Consider the following 4,784-nt stretch of genomic DNA (forward strand, 5'->3'; position numbering starts at 1 on the left):
AGAACGTTGACGGACCTGACCAATCAGAACCTTGGCGAGCCTGACCAATCAGAACGTTGACGCAAAAGCCAGGTATAGAGGGCTAATATCCGCTCTATACCTAAAGGTATAGAGCGGCTAGCGCCGCTAATAATATATATTCAAAGATATGCACACATGTTCACGATTTTTCAAAAATAGCAGATCTATGACATTTTTGCCAGACCCAGGGGGTCGGCCTACATGAGGCTTTGTCGGTCGGTCTGTCCCTCTTTTCCTCTGCACACACGTCATGCGAAGCCATCCAGATCTCAACCACTAGGGGTCTGGCAGTACCAGGTCTCCTGGTTCCCTTGTTAAAGCAACACACAAGGACTAAAAGGGTTTTAAATGTGTTTATTGAGGCTGTTGACCCTGTGAGGAAGTTAAATGATGTGTGGGTCACGTGTCTCTCCTCTGCAGAGCTGGTAGGGTAATCCTGTTGATTGGGAAAGCGCTGTAGAGCGTTGGTTCTCAAAGTGGGGTCCGGGGACCCCCAGGGGTCCTTGGGGGGGTTCCAGGGGGTCCCCAGCAAAATGTGTTAATATAGAATCACAATCATTTTATTTGTAACCACTTTAACCTTTTATACTTTGGCTATTTAAGAAAAATCGTGAATATTTGTGCAAATCTTTGAATATAATTATTTTTTAAAGCGAACATTTGTAACTCAATTCTTTGCTTCTGGGGGTCCCTGTAAAAAATATTTTGAGATGGGGGTCCGCGGCCAAAAACATATAATTTTGGGGGTCCTTGACATGAAAAAGTTTGAGAACCACTGCTGTAGAGGAGGAGGAGGGATGTTCATATTTGTATCATGTTTTGTCTTTTTATAATGTGTGAATGAACTGGGCCTGTGTGTGACATATAGTGGAATCTGTTTGGAAATTCCTTTATGATTAAGAGTCATTGTGTAGATAACATAATAGTTGAGTTAACCCATTCAATCCGGGAACACATCTTTGTCATTTTAAGATTTCTTTGGCTATTCAAAAACAGCAGATCTACAAGGTCATAGTGCGGCACCGAGTGGACCCCCATCTCAAAATATGTTGTTCCAGGGACCCCCAGAAGCACAGATTGAAGTTAAACATTTTCGCTTTAAAACGTGTGTGTGTGTGTGTGTGTGTGTGTGTGTGTGTGTGTGTGTGTGTGTGTGTGTGTGTGTGTGTGTGTGTGTGTGTGTGTGTGTGTGTGTGTGTGTGTGTGTATATATTTTTTTAAAAGATTTGCACATTTTCCACCATTAAAAAAATAAATAGAAGATCTACAAACTGTGTGTGCAAATCACGGGTCCATTTGGTTCCATTTGTACACTCTGAGTTACAGATCTCTAAGGGTTCATTTGGTTCCATTTGTACACTCTGAGTTACAGATCTTTAAGGGTCCATTTGGAATTGTGATTAATATGATTTCCTTGTGTTTTGGGCATTGAACACATTTCTGTTTGCTTTCAGGCTTCCTAATCAAAAAGTTGCACAGGGCAGCTCTAACCTTAAAGGTAGGGTAAGTGATTTGCGTTGGTTAAAATAAGTGTTAAATAGCTCTATATTCTGATAGTACTCATTCCTATAGAGTGTTTGTTCAGTATTAGGAGTCTCCCTGTCTCCACCTCTTTGTTAAACAGAAAATGCATTTTCGTTTCAGTTTCAGTTTCATTTCCAATTTTATCCAACCAGGATAGAGAACTCAATCAGGATACAGATTAAACAAGTGAAATTGGAAGTGATGACACAAGAAAAGAGCAGACAAAATTGGAACTGGAACACTATAAAAATTAAGCTTAAAAATGGGTACTTCCTCCTGATTGGCTGAGATTTTGACACCTACCGAAAAATGTATTTTCTGTTTATTAAAGAGCTGGAAAGACGGGGAGACATATGTTACTGAACAAACACTCTATAGCAATGATAACTATCAGAATATAGTATTTTAACATTTTAACAAAATACTTTTTGTTTTAACCAAAAAATATCACTTACCCTACCTTTAAAATACAAATAAATTACTGACATCTTTATTAATTTTATACTTAACCCCCCCAATAATCCTATTTGAACAGGAGACCCCCCACATAATCATATTTGAACTGGGGACCCCCCCAAATAATCATATTTGAACCCCCCAAATAATTATATTTAATTATATTTGAACTGGGGACCACCCCAAATAATCATATTTGAACTGGGGACCCCCCCAAATAATCATATATGAACCGGGAACCCCCCCAAAAAATTATATTTGAACTGGGGACCCCCCAAATAATCATATGAACTGGGGACCCCCCCAACATAATCATATTTGAACTTAGTTTTTTAATTGTTTTAAATATGACAATAGATCAATAGATCTACAAGCTCACAACGCCTCGCACTGCGAGGTGTTGTGACTATTTACAAAATGTTTTCATTTCTTAGGTAATATTTGACATTTTGGCCAATGTATCACAATCTTTTTATAGTATATTTGGTTACTTTGGACGCAGTGATTATTAGTTTATTTTTATCTGTCATTTTAGAGGAATTAAAAAGGTCTTAAAAGTCCTTAAATTGTTACTTTATAAATGTGCAAATACCCTGTTTACACTTATACTGTATGTTGGTTTGTTTACTGTTGAGTGAGAACATAATGTTGCACATTAAGCTTACCATCTGGGGTAACCAGACCCCCAAAATAATTTGGGGGGTTCCCCCTGGGAGTCCTGACCCCCAGTTTGGGAACCATTGTTCTACTACTCAATGCTCAATCTATGCATTATCATTGTGTTTTGTAATAAAATGGAATCATTTACAGTAATACAAATGTTTAAGACAATTTAAAAAAAATATCTTATGATGAATCTGAATGCCCTCTAAATGCACAATAGCTTAAATGTGCTCAAAAAATAAAGTTTGACTTGATACACTAGGCTGTGTACAGTATGTTGTGACAGGATACAATATACATATATCTGGCTCTCGGTCACTTGAATTAATTGTTTTTTTCTTTCTTTTTTTCTTTCTTTCTTTCTTTCTTTCCTTCTTTCTTTCTTTCTTTTTTACTCAGAGTGGACACAGACTGTGCTGAGATTGTTCTTGTGCCCTAAATGCCCAGAAGACTGAGGTTCTCACAGAGATGGCGGGAGAGGCTGCTGGAAGGCTCAACCCGAGGATGCCCTTAGAGATCTCTCTCTATCCATGGATTCGTCTGCCTGGGGGGGGATTCCTCCGTGCGGTTGACCCTGGTCTTTGGTGAACCTCCACTGTGGCTCGATTGCTGAGCGATCAGATTTCTGTCGCCGTACGGTGGTCTCCACTGGTGGTCTCCACCAAAGACATCGGCCCGGCGGGGGTTTCCTCTGAAGACACCTCATAGTAGGACCTAATTTTAGGAACTAATGTGTCCATTTCCTTTGCTGGATGCTGCAGTTGCTTCATGCTGCAGTCTGTTGGATGGTGCTTGTGGCGTATGCATGTTGGATGCTGATTGAGTCGTATGTGTGCTGATGTGGTTAAAGATGTTTCTCTGCTGCTTTTTTTTCCACGTTGTGGAATCGACAATTGTATATGTATTTATTGTTTTCAGGTTGAATCTAGAAGGTAGTTTTTTTCAGGGTGTAGAACGACTATGTTGGTAGTGTAACCCTAACCCTAACACGTTTCTTTCAGGTTGTAGTACGACTATGTTGGTAGTGTTGTGGCTGTTATTTTGTGTGTTTGTGAGAGAGAGAATTTGCATTCAATATATTTTTAGACATAAGCCTCTGTAAATCCAGGCCTGGACCTGGTCATTTCGTTCCGTTCACACTAATCACATGACGCTGCTACATTTTAATCAAGACAATCTACGTTTTTCATTTAAAAGTTTAATTTCTTGCCCGAAGAAGAACAAGATCAAGATCACCATGTTGATGTATTTCATCAACATGGTGATCTTGATCAACAACGAGATGCACATTTTGAATGAAACATTTCTAACCAATGGAGCAACTATTTGTGATTGCTCGCCCACATTTGGAGTTACATCATGGCAAGGTAACTATACAATTCAAAATCAGAATGTGGTACTTATGATCATATTATTTTATGAACAATCTAATGAGCATTTTTCTTTCTTTCTTGACCCAGATTGGACCAGGTGCTGAAGACGATGAGAGATTATCGCCTCGACATTCTAGGCCAGGGGCATTCAACTAGATTAGACAGGGGGCCAAAATTGTTAAATGAATTGAGGTCGGGGGCCACAGGCCTATGAAAACAAAAGAAAATAACCAAATGTTCATGGTTAACCGTTTAACCGGTAACTGTTAAATGGTTCATATTTATTTTTCATTTAATTGTTAGTGCAAATAAACTCCCCCTCCCCAACATAAAGTGGTGCCTGGAGGCAGATGCACAGCAACCACATAAGACTGCAATTCTGCCTTAAGTTAAACACAGGGAAATAAAGTACCATGCGCACTTCAAGAAGCTGACAAGCTGACATAGACCTGAAGGCTGTGGGATTTCCTTTTCAAAACATTTCACAGAATAACACCATGTTTTGCACTAAAACTATGATCTGAATTCAAATGTTTTCTTCAATCAAAATTCTTGCAGTTTGATAACTGAGGTAATTATGTACTATGCATGATAATGCAGCATGGCAGATCTACAGCAGTAGGAATACATTTCCTGACACAGAGTGGAGGATCGTCCCCAAATATTCTGGAATACAACTGCTTCCAATAATGAATTAGTCAAATCAATTAAGCATGTGTCACTCCTCCAGCACAGTGGGGACTGGAA

This window comes from Gymnoscopelus microlampas (assembly GCF_963454915.1).
Source record: "Gymnoscopelus microlampas genome assembly, chromosome: 18".
NCBI classification, from domain to species: domain Eukaryota; kingdom Metazoa; phylum Chordata; class Actinopteri; order Myctophiformes; family Myctophidae; genus Gymnoscopelus; species Gymnoscopelus microlampas.